This window comes from Patiria miniata, unplaced genomic scaffold (assembly GCF_015706575.1).
Source record: "Patiria miniata isolate m_02_andy unplaced genomic scaffold, ASM1570657v1 HiC_scaffold_22, whole genome shotgun sequence".
In the NCBI taxonomy this organism is placed as follows: Eukaryota; Metazoa; Echinodermata; class Asteroidea; order Valvatida; family Asterinidae; genus Patiria; species Patiria miniata.
Window position 1 is genome coordinate 19039238 of NW_024037061.1, and position 18072 is coordinate 19057309.

Below are 18072 nucleotides of genomic sequence, written 5' to 3' on the forward strand. Positions count from 1 at the left end.
GTGTAACAATATTTGATATATTAAAGGGAAAACGAAATGATCAAATTATCACGAAATACCCCACTGAATTGTTAGGGACTGATAGTCTAAAACATCCTTTAAAATCGTGGCTCCTGGTGACATTTCAAGAATTTTTTTTTTCCAACGCTGGTCGGCCGACCAGCGTTGGAGAAAACTGGCCTTTTTTAAAAACTGTTCCTAATTGTTCATATTTAGTTATTCTGACTTTTCTTTGCAAATGATTACACACCTGTGAAGGGGTACAAGCCTGCTAGACTGATTCTCCGACCTTACAATTCCCCAAAGTGTATTAATTGCTCCGTTTCATCTTAAGTGGGGTCAGGGAACCAGACTACAAGAACATGATAGGTTTTCTTGGTTTTTCCAGCATCTACAAGCCCAAAACGTGAAACAAGTCAGTTTAACAATATTTTCTATAACATACTAATCCTCCAAATCCATTTATTTCTGAAAATTGCAGCAAAAGCAAATGTTGTACATTCCCTTTAAACTAACCCCTCAAATACTCCATTTCTGAAAATTACAGCAAAAGCCAATCATGTACATTCCCTTTAAGCGGGCCCCAAACCCCATGGGGTTCGGGGCACGCCGTAATTTTTTTGACCCACTTTTTGGGGGGACCAATTTTTTTTGGCCCCCCCCCCCAAAAAAAAACGTGTTCTGAATCCGCCCTTGGGGAAACGCAGATACATGTATGGGATGTTTTCTTCACAGCTTGACTGATTTGTGCGTTTATAATGTCTGTGGGTGGAATTGCGCAGTCAATGAAACGTGTTTGGCGCCCTCAATATTGAGGGCGCCATCAAACGCGGTTCACCGTTCAATAGACCGCGGTGCAGACGCGTTCGATAATTGACGCGCGAAGGTGTGCGACGCCATGTTGTGGGACAAAATGTGCATGGATAGATATGCGCTTGTCCCACAACATGGCGTCGCGCGCCTTCGCGCGTCGATTATCGAACGCGTCTGCAAGCGGTCTATTGCCAAACACGCAGCCGTCTGGTGTGCAGTTTGTTTACTTGTCTGCGTTTGTGGGTCTTTGGTCGAGACCCTTCCACTCCAGTTTCATTCATATTTCTTTATCATATTTGTCGTTAATATTCATAGGACTGAAGACATGGTGTACAACCTCCGTCACTCCGTTCCTTTGGAATATATTCAGCGTTAACATCTAGTGGACTTTGCTGAGTACCTGCGTAGGGTAGATCTAGATGACTCGCGTTGACATGGTTGACTTCTGGCATGTCTAGCAAACCGGCGATCGTCTGCTTTTGATAAAGGTGATTTTTGCGCAATAAAAAACATTTTTGACTCTTATTTGATCAAAACAAAACAGGGGGTCTACAATTCACGATCGGCAGCAAACCTCCACGTGGGCTTGATTATCTTCTGTTGTTGGTTGAGGCATGTGTTCCTTCCTCCATGGTTGAGCCAATGTCATGACGGTGGTGCAGGGGGAAGTCAACCTCTCCCAAGTAGTTAACAATTGTCAGTGTTTGCCTCACTGGAAAAAAATGTTGCAACCTGATGGCTGATGCCACTTCTGCGATTGGGTGTGTGGGTGTGTGTATAAAGTCTATAGACATGAATGAGAGTCAAGAAAAATTGCTGAGTTATTTTTCCTAACACAATTGGGAATGTTTCTCGGTGCATGCAGTCCTAGATTTATGTTGTCTATCGGTATCATCATTTTGGGGAAAGATTTCCATATACGAAGTTCACTCAACACCCTGTGTACAAACCCTATGAGATTGGACTGAAAAATTCTAAGTGTTTTCTAAGAAACTGTTTGTATTTTCTCACTGCTCAAATTGACTTTGATGACATGAAATTGCTATCTGGGGGCTTGTTAGTCCATTTGGGGCAACATATGGGACCCAAAAAATTGGACTGGTATGTGTGTAGCTACATACACTCTACATAAAAAACTAGAATAAAGCGCCCTCATCAGACAAAAAATACAAAAAATGCTGCACAAAATTCCCATGTATACGTAGTACCCGTTGCATAGGGTGATGATAGCCTTTAATTACAGAAAAAAAGACTTTCTACAGAATTTATGTCGTGCGCCAAACAGTTAAAAAAGTCTACAGACATCTACCCTGTACAGAAAAAGTCTACACGCATCTACCCTGTACAGAAAAAGTCTACATGCATCTACTCTGTACAAAAAAAGGTCTATACGCATCTACCCTGTAGAAACAAAGTGTAGATGCATCTGACCTGCACCAAAAAAAGTCTACATGCATCTACCCTGCCCCAAAAAAGTCTACACGCATCTACACTGTACAAAAAAGGGTCTACACGCATCTACACTGTACAAAAAAAAAGTCTACACGCATCTTCCCTGCACAAAAAAAGTCTACACGCATCTACACTGCACAAACATGACAAAAGAGTCTACACGCATCTACCCTGCACAAAAAAATGTCTACACACATCTACACTGTAGAAAAAAAGTCTACGCACATCTACACTGTACAAAAAAGGTCTACACGCATCTACACTGCACAAAAACGGTCTACACGCATCTACCCATGCGTGTTGTTTCTACAGGGTATGTAGACCTTTTTTTGTACAGGGTAGATGCGTGTAGACTTTTTTGGTGCAAGTCGGATGCATCTAGATTTTGTTTCTACAGGGTAGATATGTGTAGACCTTTTTTGATCCGTGTAGATTAATGATGTGCAAACTCGACCAGAAACCGAAACCGACCTCAGGGCGGTTTAGCCATCTTTTGAAAAAAAACACGAAATAAACCGAAATAAACCGAAACAGTTGAGAAATTCAGGTGATCCAACATTATTGACAGTCACTGTGACCGCAGCCCTGGTGTGGTGTGGCCACCGAGCGCACTATCAAGTTCCCACGGTATTAATTTCTCCAGTCGGATGGGACTGACAGTGAAATAGATACATTGTAACAGTTTTCATGATTACTGCGTGATGATACCATGCGTTTGTTCAATAAGCGGAGTTACTCTCGACTTTTTCTGTACAGTGTAGATGTGTGTAGACTTTTTCTGTACAGTGTAGATGCGTGTAGACTTTTTCTGTACTGTGTAGATGCGTGTAGACTTTTTCTGTACAGGGTAGATGCGTGTAGACTTTTTCTGTACAGTGTAGATGTGTGTAGACTTTTTCTGTACAGTGTAGATGCGTGTAGACTTTTTCTGTACTGTGTAGATGCGTGTAGACTTTTTCTGTACAGGGTAGATGCGTGTAGACTATTTCTGTACAGTGTAGATGTGTGTATACTATTTCTGTACAGAGTAGATGTGTGTAGATTTTTTCTGTACAGAGTAGATGTGTGTAGATTTTTTCTGTACAGTGTAGATGTGTGTAGATTTTTTCTGTACAGTGTAGATGTGTGTAGCCTTTTTTGTACAGTGTAGATGTGTGTAGACTTTTTCTGTACAGTGTAGATGTGTGTAGACTTTTTCTGTACAGTGTAGATGTGTGTAGACTTTTTTTGTACAGTGTAGATGTGTGTAGACTTTTTTTGTACAGTGTAGATGTGTGTAGACTTTTTCTGTACAGGGTAGATGGGTGTAGACTTTTTTTGTACAGTGTAGATGTGTGTAGACTTTTTCTGTACTTGGTAGATGTGTGTAGACTTTTTCTGTACAGTGTAGATGTGTGTAGACTTTTTCTGTACAGGGTAGATGCGTGTAGACTATTTCTGTACAGGGTAGATGTGTGTAGACTTTTTCTGTACTGTGTAGATGCGTGTAGACTTTTTTCTGTACAGGGTAGATGTGTGTAGACTTTTTCTGTACTGTGTAGATGCCTGTAGACTTTTTCTGTACAGGGTAGATGTGTGTAGACTTTTTCTGTACAGGGTAGATGCGTGTAGACTATTTCTGTACAGGGTAGATGTGTGTAGACTTTTTCTGTACAGGGTAGATGTGTGTAGACTATTTATGTACAGGGTAGATGCGTGTAGACTTTTTCTGTACAGGGTAGATGCGTGTAGACTATTTCTGTACAGGGTAGATGTGTGTAGACTTTTTCTGTACAGGGTAGATGTGTGTAGACTTTTTCTGTACAGGGTAGATGCGTGTAGACTATTTCTGTACAGGGTAGATGTGTGTAGACTTTTTCTGTACAGGGTAGATGTGTGTAGACTTTTTCTGTACAGGGTAGATGCCTGTAGACTTTTTGAATGGCGCACGACATAATTATGTAGATGTACCGGTACATGTACATGTAGTCTTCTTTTTTTTAACTATAGGCAACGGTACTACGTACATGTAGACATGGGTATTTTGTGCAGCATAGTTTTTTTTGTCTGATGAGAGCGCTTTATTCTAGTTTTTATGTAGAGTGTATGTAGCTACACACGTACCAGTCCAATTTTTTTGGTCCCATATGTTGCATGGTATATCACAAGTACATAACAAGTCCAGGCAAAAGTACATCACAAGTCCAGTCACAAGTACATCATAAGTCCAGTAACAAGTACATCATAAGTCCAGTTACAAGTACATCACAAGTCTAGTCACACATGCATCATAAGCCCAGTCACAAGTACATCACAAGTCTAGTCACAAGTTTAGTCACAAGTACATCACAAGTCCAGCCACAAGTACATTACAAGTCCATTCACAAGTACATCACAAGTCCAGCCACAAGTACATCACAAGTCCAGCCACAAGTACATCACAAGTCCAGCCACAAGTACATCACAAGTCCAGCCACAAGTACATTACAAGTCTAGTCACAAGTACATCACAAGTCCAGTCACAAGTACATCACAAGTCCAGCCACAAGTACATCACAAGTCCATTCACAAGTACATCACAAGTCCAGCCACAAGTACATCACAAGTCCAGTCACAAGTACATTACAAGTCCAGCCACAAGTACATTACAAGTCTAGTCACAAGTACATTACAAGTCTAGTCACAAGTACATTACAAGTCCAGTCACAAGTACATCACAAGTCCAGCCACAAGTACATTACAAGTCCAGTCACAAGTATATCACAAGTCCAGCCACAAGTACATTACAAGTCTAGTCACAAGTACATCACAAGTCCAGCCACAAGTACATTACAAGTCCAGCCACAAGTACATTACAAGACCAGTCACAAGTACATCACAAGTCCAGCCACAAGTACATCACAAGTCCAGTCACAAGTACATTACAAGTCCAGCCACAAGTACATCACAAGTCCAGCCACAAGTACATTACAAGTCCAGCCACAAGTACATTACAAGTCCAGTCACAAGTACATCACAAGTCCAGCCACAGGAACATCACAAGTCCAGTCACAAGTACATCACAAGTCCAGTCACAGGAACATCACAAGTCCAGTCACAGGAACATTACAAGTCCAGTCACAAGTACATTACAAGTCTAGTCACAAGTACATCACAAGTCCAGTCACAAGTACATCACAAGTCTAGTCACAAGTACATCACAAGTCCAGTCACAAGTACATTACAAGTCTAGTCACAAGTACATCACAAGTCCAGTCACAAGTACATCACAAGTCCAGTCACAAGTACATCACAAGTCCAGTCACAAGTACATATTACAAGTCCAGCCACAAGTACATTACAAGTCCAGTCACAGGAACATTACAAGTCCAGTCACAAGTACATTACAAGTCTAGTCACAAGTACATCACAAGTCCAGCCACAAGTACATCACAAGTCTAGTCACAAGTACATCACAAGTCCAGCCACAAGTACATTACAAGTCTAGTCACAAGTACATTACAAGTCCAGCCACAAGTACATTACAAGTCTAGTCACAAGTACATCACAAGTCCAGCCACAAGTACATTACAAGTTAAGTCACAAGTACATCACAAGTCCAGTCACAAGTACATCACAAGTCCAGTCACAAGTACATCACAAGTCCAGTCACAAGTACATTACAGGTCTAGTCACAAGTACATCACAAGTCCAGCCACAAGTACATTACAAGTTAAGTCACAAGTACATCACAAGTCCAGTCACAAGTACATCACAAGTCCAGTCACAAGTACATTACAAGTCTAGTCACAAGTACATCACAAGTCCAACCACAAGTACATTACAAGTCTAGTCACAAGTACATCACAAGTCCAGTCACAAGTACATTACAAGTCTAGTCACAAGTACATCACAAGTCCAGCCACAAGTACATTACAAGTTAAGTCACAAGTACATCACAAGTCCAGTCACAAGTACATCACAAGTCCAGCCACAAGTACATTACAAGTATAGTCACAAGTACATCACAAGTCCAGCCACAAGTACATTACAAGTTAAGTCACAAGTACATCACAAGTCCAGCCACAAGTACATCACAAGTCCAGTCACAAGTACATTACAAGTCCAGTCACAAGTACATCACAAGTCCAGCCACAGGAACATTACAAGTCTAGTCACAAGTACATCACAAGTCTAGTCACAAGTACATTACAAGTCTAGTCACAAGTACATCACAAGTCCAGTCACAAGTACATCACAAGTCTAGTCACAAGGACATCACAAGTCCAGTCACAAGTACATCACAAGTCCAGTCACAAGTACATCACAAGTCCAGTCACAAGTACATTACAAGTCTAGTCACAAGATAAACATGCACCTAGGGCTTTGTACTTTTCAATCGTATTCTCAAAGGCAAGGGCGGATCCAGGAGGGGGGGGGGGGGGGAGGGACAAAGGGGGGCCCCCCCCCCCCCCCCCCCCCCAAATGAAACCAATTTTTTTTTTTTTTAAGCTGACATCGCAATAAAGGCAGGCAATGAGTACACCACCATCTTTTCCTAAAAAAAACATTGGTTAAAGTGGTGAGAAATTGCCTCGGATCGCACCACAGAGCATCTACAATCAAAAACATTTTCGGGGCCCTCAAGCATGTTAAGGGGCCCCGAACCCCACGCCGTAATTTTTTTGACCCTCTTTTTGGGGGACCAAAACAGTAAAAAATTGTGTTCTGGATCCGCCCTTGCTCAAAGGCGGCTTCAGTTCAAAATGTATATACTACAATGTATTATCAAAAATGTACTCAAATTTGACCAAATTGTCTACTCAGATTCGCAAACCAATAGTGTCACCAGAGTTACCCTTTACGTCTTGTTCTTAACTTTCCAGGTTGTTAACTTGTTGAATGCCTTGCACACGCTGTTCGACGCCATCATTTCCAACTATGACGTCTACAAGGTAAATATTCCATATGACCAGGTTCATTTATTATGGTAAATATGCAAACATGAAATGATCAACAATACATTGACAGAAAGCACCTTACCCGTTACTGCTTGGCTTGATTCTACCATCTTAGATCTGTTTTACTTTCAGAGTACTTTACAAGCTATGCTTATAATTTGTAGTCTTGCATATTGACTGCTTCAAGTGGCATTATAAAACAGGTCTAGGAGGCTACCGGTAGTTTGATTATGCCACTCAAAGTAGTCAGTATTAAAATGGAAGGTGCCATAGTCCTTTTAGCCATGTACAAGTAGACGGAAAATAGCAAATACTATGTGATGCACACTCTCGGCCACTGAAAAACACAGAATCTGTGGGTGCGGTGATATAATTACAAAAAGTCACTTGCATTATCATTGTCAACATTACTGGGCTGTTTGCAGGCGTAGTCATGACAATCACTCAGAGGTTAAGTTGATGCTACCATGGTTACTAGTTCAGGCAAAAACCACGCAAATATGTATGTTCTATTATAATGTCTGAAAGCAAAATTAACCAGTGTTGAATAATAACATCTTGCCAAGGTTGAAAGCATCGACGATGCCTACATGTTGGTCTCCTGCCTACTGATCCGTAATGGCAGCCGTCATGCTGGTATGATCGCCTCCACTGCATGGCATCTCCTGGAGGGCGTTGATAGTTGATCATGCCACACAAACAAGATGAGAAACTCAAACTCCGCATCGGTATTCACTCAGGTAAGATCATTGTCTTTGCTTGTGGTCGAGATACTTAAGATTGATCAATCACAAATACATCACAAGTCCAGTCACAAGTACATCACAAGTCCAGTCACAAGTACATCACAAGTCCAGTCAAAAGTAAATCACAAGTCCAGTCACAAGTACATCACAAGTCCAGTCACAAGTGCATCATAAGTCTAGTCACAAGTACATTACAGTTCCAGTAACAAGTACATTACAAGTCCAGTCACAAGTTCAGTCACAAGTACATCACAAGTCTAGTCACAAGTGCATCATAAGCCCAGTCACAAGTACATTACAAGTCTAGTCACAAGTACATCATTAGTCTAGTCACAAGCACATTACAATTTCAGTCACAAGTACATTACAAGTCTAGTCACACGTACATCACAAGTCCAGTCACAAGTTCATTCACAAGTACATCACAAGTACATAACAAGTCCAGGCAAAAGTACATCACAAGTCCAGTCACAAGTACATCATAAGTCCAGTAACAAGTACATCATAAGTCCAGTTACAAGTACATCACAAGTATAGTCACACATGCATCATAAGCCCAGTCACAAGTACATCACAAGTCTAGTCACAAGTTTAGTCACAAGTACATCACAAGTCCAGCCACAAGTACATCACAAGTCCAGCCACAAGTACATCACAAGTCCAGCCACAAGTACATTACAAGTCTAGTCACAAGTACATTACAAGTCCAGCCACAAGTACATTACAAGTCCAGCCACAAGTCCATCACAAGTCCAGTCACAAGTACATTACAAGTCTAGTCACAAGTACATTACAAGTCTAGTCACAAGTACATCACAAGTCCAGCCACAAGTACATTACAAGTCCAGCCACAAGTACATTACACGTCCAGCCACAAGTCCATCACAAGTCCAGTCACAAGTACATTACAAGTCCAGCCACAAGTACATTACAAGTCCAGTCACAAGTACATTACAAGTCCAGTCACAAGTACATTACAAGTCCAGTCACAAGTACATCACAAGTCCAGTCACAAGTACATTACAAGTCTAGTCACAAGTACATCACAAGTCCAGCCACAAGTACATTACAAGTCTAGTCACAAGTACATCACAAGTCCAGCCACAAGTACATCACAAGTCCAGTCACAAGTACATTACAAGTCCAGCCACAAGTACATTACAAGTCTAGTCACAAGTACATCACAAGTCCAGCCACAAGTACATTACAAGTCCAGCCACAAGTACATCACAAGTCTAGTCACAAGTACATTACAAGTCTAGTCACAAGTACATCACAAGTCCAGTCACAAGTACATCACAAGTCCAGTCACAAGTACATCACAAGTCCAGTCACAAGTACATTACAAGTCTAGTCACAAGTACATTACAAGTCTAGTCACAAGTACATCACAAGTCTAGTCACAAGTACATCACAAGTCCAGCCACAAGTACATCACAAGTCCAGTCACAAGTACATTACAAGTCCAGCCACAAGTACATTACAAGTCCAGCCACAAGTACATTACAAGTCTAGTCACAAGTACATTACAAGTCCAGCCACAAGTACATCACAAGTCTAGTCACAAGTACATTACAAGTCCAGCCACAAGTCCATCACAAGTCCAGCCACAAGTACATTACAAGTCTAGTCACAAGTCCATCACAAGTCCAGTCACAAGTACATTACAAGTCCAGCCACAAGTACATCACAAGTCTAGTCACAAGTACATTACAAGTCTAGTCACAAGTACATCACAAGTCCAGCCACAAGTACATTACAAGTCCAGCCACAAGTACATTACACGTCCAGCCACAAGTCCATCACAAGTCCAGTCACAAGTACATTACAAGTCCAGCCACAAGTACATTACAAGTCCAGTCACAAGTACATTACAAGTCCAGTCACAAGTACATTACAAGTCCAGTCACAAGTACATCACAAGTCCAGTCACAAGTACATTACAAGTCTAGTCACAAGTACATCACAAGTCCAGCCACAAGTACATTACAAGTCTAGTCACAAGTACATCACAAGTCCAGCCACAAGTCCATCACAAGTCCAGTCACAAGTACATTACAAGTCCAGCCACAAGTACATTACAAGTCTAGTCACAAGTACATTACAAGTCCAGCCACAAGTCCATCACAAGTCCAGCCACAAGTACATTACAAGTCTAGTCACAAGTCCATCACAAGTCCAGTCACAAGTACATTACAAGTCCAGCCACAAGTACATCACAAGTCTAGTCACAAGTACATTACAAGTCTAGTCACAAGTACATCACAAGTCCAGTCACAAGTACATCACAAGTCCAGTCACAAGTACATTACAAGTCCAGCCCCAAGTCCATCACAAGTCCAGCCACAAGTACATTACAAGTCCAGCCACAAGTACATTACAAGTCTAGTCACAAGTACATTACAAGTCCAGTCACAAGTACATTACAAGTCTAGTCACAAGTACATTACAAGTCCAGCCACAAGTCCATCACAAGTCCAGCCACAAGTACATTACAAGTCTAGTCACAAGTACATTACAAGTCCAGCCACAAGTACATCACAAGTCCAGTCACAAGTACATTACAAGTCCAGCCACAAGTACATTACAAGTCTAGTCACAAGTACATCACAAGTCCAGTCACAAGTACATTACAAGTCCAGCCACAAGTACATCACAAGTCCAGCCACAAGTACATTACAAGTCCAGTCACAAGTCCATCACAAGTCCAGTCACAAGTACATTACAAGTCTAGTCACAAGTACATCACAAGTCCAGCCACAAGTACATTACAAGTCTAGTCACAAGTACATTACAAGTCCAGCCACAAGTACATCACAAGTCCAGCCACAAGTACATTACAAGTCCAGTCACAAGTACATCACAAGTCCAGCCACAAGTACATTACAAGTCTAGTCACAAGTACATCACAAGTCCAGCCACAAGTACATTACAAGTCTAGTCACAAGTCCAGTCACAGGAACATCACAAGTCCAGTGACAAGTACATCACAAGTCTAGTCACAAGAACATCACAAGTTTAGTCACAGGTACATCACAAAACCAGCCACAAGTACATTACAAGTCTAGTCACAAGTACATCACAAGTCCAGTCACAAGTACATCACAAGTCTAGTCACAAGTACATCACAAGTCCAGCCACAAGTACATTACAAGTCTAGTCACAAGTACATCACAAGTCCAGCCACAAGTACATTACAAGTTAAGTCACAAGTACATTACAAGTCCAGTCACAAGTACATCACAAGTCTAGTCACAAGTACATTACAAGTCCAGCCACAAGTACATTACAAGTCTAGTCACAAGTACATCACAAGTCCAGCCACAAGTACATTACAAGTTAAGTCACAAGTACATTACAAGTCTAGTCACAAGTACATCACAAGTCTAGTCACAAGTACATTACAAGTCCAGTCACAAGTACATTACAAGTCTAGTCACAAGTACATCACAAGTCTAGTCACAAGTACATTACAAGTCCAGTCACAAGTACATTACAAGTCTAGTCACAAGTACATCACAAGTCTAGTCACAAGTACATTACAAGTCCAGTCACAAGTACATTACAAGTCCAGTCACAAGTACATCACAAGTCTAGTCACAAGTACATTACAAGTCCAGCCACAAGTACATTACAAGTCTAGTCACAAGTACATCACAAGTCCAGCCACAAGTACATTACAAGTCTAGTCACAAGTACATCACAAGTCCAGCCACAAGTACATTACAAGTTAAGTCACAAGTACATTACAAGTCTAGTCACAAGTACATCACAAGTCTAGTCACAAGTACATTACAAGTCCAGTCACAAGTACATTACAAGTCTAGTCACAAGTACATCACAAGTCCAGCCACAAGTACATTACAAGTCTAGTCACAAGTACATCACAAGTCCAGCCACAAGTACATTACAAGTCTAGTCACAAGTACATCACAAGTCCAGTCACAGGAACATCACAAGTCCAGTGACAAGTACATCACAAGTCTAGTCACAAGAACATCACAAGTTTAGTCACAGGTACATCACAAAACCAGCCACAAGTACATTACAAGTCTAGTCACAAGTACATCACAAATCCAGCCACAAGTACATCACAAGTCTAGTCACAAGTACATCACAAGTCCAGTCACAAGTACATCACAAGTCTAGTCACAAGGACATCACCAGTCCAGTCACAAGTACATCACAAGTCTAGTCACAAGTACATCACAAGTCCAGCCACAAGTACATTACAAGTCTAGTCACAAGTACATTACAAGTCTAGTCACAAGTACATCACAAGTCCAGCCACAAGTACATTACAAGTCTAGTCACAAGTACATCACAAGTCCAGTCACAGGAACATCACAAGTCCAGTGACAAGTACATCACAAGTCTAGTCACAAGAACATCACAAGTTTAGTCACAGGTACATCACAAAACCAGCCACAAGTACATTACAAGTCTAGTCACAAGTACATCACAAGTCCAGCCACAAGTACATTACAAGTTAAGTCACAAGTACATCACAAGTCCAGTCACAGGAACATCACAAGTCCAGTCACAAGTACATCACAAGTCTAGTCACAAGGACATCACAAGTCCAGCCACAAATACATTACAAGTCTAGTCACAAGTACATCACAAGTCCAGTCACAAGTACATTACAAGTCCAGCCACAAGTACATTACAAGTCTAGTCACAAGTACATCACAAGTCTAGTCACAAGGACATCACAAGTCCAGTCACAAGTACATTACAAGTCTAGTCACAAGTACATCACAAGTCCAGCCACAAGTACATTACAAGTCTAGTCACAAGTACATCACAAGTCCAGCCACAAGTACATTACAAGTCTAGTCACAAGTACATCACAAGTCCAGTCACAGGAACATCACAAGTCCAGTGACAAGTACATCACAAGTCTAGTCACAAGAACATCACAAGTTTAGTCACAGGTACATCACAAAACCAGCCACAAGTACATTACAAGTCTAGTCACAAGTACATCACAAATCCAGCCACAAGTACATCACAAGTCTAGTCACAAGTACATCACAAGTCCAGTCACAAGTACATCACAAGTCTAGTCACAAGGACATCACCAGTCCAGTCACAAGTACATCACAAGTCTAGTCACAAGTACATCACAAGTCCAGCCACAAGTACATTACAAGTCTAGTCACAAGTACATTACAAGTCTAGTCACAAGTACATCACAAGTCCAGCCACAAGTACATTACAAGTCTAGTCACAAGTACATCACAAGTCCAGTCACAGGAACATCACAAGTCCAGTGACAAGTACATCACAAGTCTAGTCACAAGAACATCACAAGTTTAGTCACAGGTACATCACAAAACCAGCCACAAGTACATTACAAGTCTAGTCACAAGTACATCACAAGTCCAGCCACAAGTACATTACAAGTTAAGTCACAAGTACATCACAAGTCCAGTCACAGGAACATCACAAGTCCAGTCACAAGTACATCACAAGTCTAGTCACAAGGACATCACAAGTCCAGCCACAAATACATTACAAGTCTAGTCACAAGTACATCACAAGTCCAGTCACAAGTACATTACAAGTCCATCCACAAGTACATTACAAGTCTAGTCACAAGTACATCACAAGTCTAGTCACAAGGACATCACAAGTCCAGTCACAAGTACATTACAAGTCTAGTCACAAGTACATCACAAGTCCAGCCACAAGTACATTACAAGTCTAGTCACAAGTACATCACAAGTCCAGCCACAAGTACATCACAAGTCTAGTCACAAGTACATCACAAGTCCAGCCACAAGTACATCACAAGTCTAGTCACAAGGACATCACAAGTCCAGTCACAAGTACATTACAAGTCTAGTCACAAGTACATCACAAGTCCAGCCACAAGTACATTACAAGTCTAGTCACAAGTACATCACAAGTCCAGCCACAAGTACATTACAAGTCCAGTCACAAGTACATCACAAGTCTAGTCACAAGTACATCACAAGTCCAGCCACAAGTACATTACAAGTCTAGTCACAAGTACATCACAAGTCCAGCCACAAGTACATTACAAGTTAAGTCACAAGTACATTACAAGTCTAGTCACAAGCACATCACAAGTCCAGCCACAAGTACATTACAAGTCTAGTCACAAGTACATCACAAGTCCAGCCACAAGTACATCACAAGTCCAGCCACAAGTACATTACAAGTCTAGTCACAAGTACATCACAAGTCCAGACACAAGTACATTACAAGTCTAGTCACAAGTACATCACAAGTCCAGCCACAAGTACATTACAAGTCTATAGTCACAAGTACATCACAAGTCCAGTCACAGGAACATCACAAGTCCAGCCACAAGTACATTACAAGTCCAGTCACAAGTACATCACAAGTCTAGTCACAAGTACATCACAAGTCCAGCCACAAGTACATTACAAGTTAAGTCACAAGTACATTACAAGTCTAGTCACAAGCACATCACAAGTCCAGCCACAAGTACATTACAAGTCTAGTCACAAGTACATCACAAGTCCAGCCACAAGTACATCACAAGTCCAGCCACAAGTACATTACAAGTCTAGTCACAAGTACATCACAAGTCCAGCCACAAGTACATTACAAGTCTAGTCACAAGTACATCACAAGTCCAGCCACAAGTACATTACAAGTCTATAGTCACAAGTACATCACAAGTCCAGTCACAGGAACATCACAAGTCCAGCCACAAGTACATTACAAGTCCAGTCACAAGTACATCACAAGTCTAGTCACAAGTACATCACAAGTCCAGCCACAAGTACATTACAAGTCTAGTCACAAGTACATCACAAGTCCAGCCACAAGTACATTACAAGTTAAGTCACAAGTACATTACAAGTCTAGTCACAAGCACATCACAAGTCCAGCCACAAGTACATTACAAGTCTAGTCACAAGTACATCACAAGTCCAGCCACAAGTACATCACAAGTCCAGCCACAAGTACATTACAAGTCTAGTCACAAGTACATCACAAGTCCAGCCACAAGTACATTACAAGTCTATAGTCACAAGTACATCACAAGTCCAGTCACAGGAACATCACAAGTCCAGTCACAAGTACATCACAAGTCTAGTCACAAGAACATCACAAGTCTAGTCACAAGAACACCACAAGTCTAGTCACAAGTGCATCATAAGCCCAGTCACAAGTACATCACTAGTCTGTTCACAAGTACATCACAAGTCTGGTGGCAAGTACATCACAAGTCGAGTCCAAGTATATCACAAGTTTAGTCACAAGTAAATCACAAGTCCAGTCACAAGTATATCACAAGTCCAGTCACAAGTTCATCTCAAGTCTGGTGGCAAGTACATCACAAGTCCAGTCACAAGTACATCACAAGTCCAGTCATAAGTAAATCACAAGTCCAGTCACAAGTACATCACAAGTCTAGTCACAAGAACACCACAAGTCTAGTCACAAGTGCATCATAAGCCCAGTCACAAGTACATCACTAGTCTGTTCACAAGTACATCACAAGTCTGGTGGCAAGTACATCACAAGTCGAGTCCAAGTATATCACAAGTTTAGTCACAAGTAAATCACAAGTCCAGTCACAAGTATATCACAAGTCCAGTCACAAGTTCATCTCAAGTCTGGTGGCAAGTACATCACAAGTCCAGTCACAAGTACATCACAAGTCCAGTCATAAGTAAATCACAAGTCTAGTCACAAGTACATCACAAGTATTGTACTTTAATATAGCTCTATGAGAACATCAGAGTCCAGCCGCAAAGGATCGAGACCCAAGTAGGAAAATTACTATAAAAATAGAAAAACAACCCTTAGTACAGCTAGTCGGACTGCCTGTGAAATTATTCTCTCTGGCATTACATGTTGTCATTGTGAAGAACACAATAAAAGAAGGCCATTTCTAAATAGTGTGTCAAATGACACATTTTTTGGAAGTTTTTATTTAGTTGGTTTGTGATCGAACTAATCTGTGAATGGGTGTGCACACGCGTTGACATGACTCATTCAGCGGTTTAGTGTGCAACATTGCAAAGCTTAAATCAGCTGAATGAGAACAAACGTGTCTCGGAAACTTTTGAATAGAAATTGAGATCCTAGAATATTGTTTCCTCTGAAAACACAGCATTCACATATCTTTAACTTCATTTGGGGTACTTGTTAAGCACCCATCTTTAGATTTTGAGCACGTTTGTTGCTTCAAATGGGAAAAAAATCACAAATGACAAATGATCTACCCTTCCTTCAATTTTCACTGCTGCAAATTCTCAAGTCCATCATATTTCAAAGGAAGCATGAGATATCTGTTTCAATCAATCTCTTTTCTTTTTCCTTTCTTTTATTTCAGGGCAAAGGTGAAAGCCTGACGTACTGGCTCGAGGGACATGATCCAAGCTACAAGATCGACCAAATCAAGCCACCCAAACAAAACTTGTTAACAACCAGAATATTATCCAAACATTATCTGCAACGCATTTGGATCAGCAATTTTTTGTAAAGAGGTAAAAAGCATAATCAGCTATTATACCACAGCGTTTGTAGGTCTATTTGAAAAACCTAACAACAAATTCAAATTAACACCCAATTGTGTGTTCACCAACAGATTTGTTGTTCGCGTTTACAGCTTTCATTTAGCAACTTTAAGAAAAAGATTCAGGAAAAAAAAGGTTTAGGCCTAATCGCACTTGTACAATAAGTAACTTTGATCAAGTCGCCTATTTTTTTTTTTTTTTACAAAGACTGAAGTATTTTGTAGTCGCCTTTTAATCTACTACCATGTGGAAGTTGTAACAAAAATTCTGTCATCAAACAAACAGACTGTGAGTTCATAACTATATTGTTGAGAGTCACTAATTTGGTATTAAATTGTATTCAAACTAGTGATGCGTTTAAAAAAATATTCTTTGTCTGTACCATCCAAGCTTGGGAAAAAATAGCAAAGTGGTACTGCTTTGTTTGTTTGAGTTCTCATATGGGCTTACATCATTTGACTTGGTGCCCTATCATTTGCCTTGGTGCCCTTGTGCTCCTTAGTGCTAAATATTTGAGGCGGTGCAGCACTAAAGGGCACTGTTGTAGCTACAGAAAATTTTAAAGAAAAAAAAGAAATTGACTTAACAGATCAAAATTGACGCGCAACGATTTTTTATGGCTGAATGGACAATAATGCAAGTGGGGGATTTTTGTTTTCTTTTTATTTTCAGATTGAGTGATATTAATAACCTTTGATAGTTACTACTTATGTTTTAAGGAAATTGTATAAAAAATATGGAGTAAGGTCTAAGGCATGTTTAAAGTAAAACCAATGGGCTTTTTTCATTGTTTTTGTCATGTAATGCTGCGGCCGGGTGAGGTGGGGTAGAGGGCGCTATTCAGGACTTTCTTTTGTCACCTTGCAAGATGTAATGATGCCAAGTCACTATAAATTTATATTTCCCGGATTCGTTTGTATCAAAGATATATAACTAGGCATCCTATCCTATCTACAAGGATGGGACTAATAAGGGAGCAAAGACACTTCTTCTTCATTGAAACAATAATTTATTCTTAAAAACTCTAAGAGTTCTCTGAACCAATTTGACATCTGTATTTATAGGACTCAGCTATCATTCTTGTTCATCTGGCATCCGCTACGAATACCGCAAAATCTTTGTTTGTATACACGTTATCCGATGCAAACTGGTTAACCTATTTTTTTTTTAACCTTGTTCCACTCGAATTTGCAGGATAGCTAATAATGAATACAAGTAAATCTCTCAATCAGTATCAAACATTTTTTCCCAAATTGACAATATTCAAATTTCTTGACCAGGTGATGGCAGATCTACCAGCTCACTTCACATCAGAGAGCTCTCTTGAGAAGCACTATAGAAGCACTATAAGGCCCAGGAGAAGGACTGCTTCTCACGGCTAGAACAGACTCAGACCAGAGCTCTCTTGAGAAGCACTATACGGCCCAGGAGAAGGACCGCACCAAGTACATCACTACCTTGCTGATGCTTCACAGGGATGGAACAGACTCAGAACAGAGCTCTCTTGAGAAGCACTATACGGCCCAGGAGAAGGAATGCTTCTCACGGCTAGAACAGACTCAGACCAGAGCTCTCTTGAGAAGCACTGTACGGCTCAGGAGGAGGACCGCATCA

At 40.7% G+C, this 18072-nt stretch overlaps 1 long non-coding RNA gene across 1 annotated transcript; it reads left to right on the forward strand.

Annotated features, from left to right (window-relative positions):
* The first annotated feature begins 993 nt into the window (after positions 1 to 993).
* Positions 994 to 17797, forward strand: LOC119730931. Its single transcript, XR_005271408.1, has 5 exons — positions 994 to 1301; positions 7110 to 7178; positions 7751 to 7924; positions 16275 to 16428; positions 17739 to 17797. It is a non-coding gene; the product is annotated as an uncharacterized LOC119730931 (long non-coding RNA).
* The last annotated feature ends 275 nt before the right edge of the window (positions 17798 to 18072 follow it).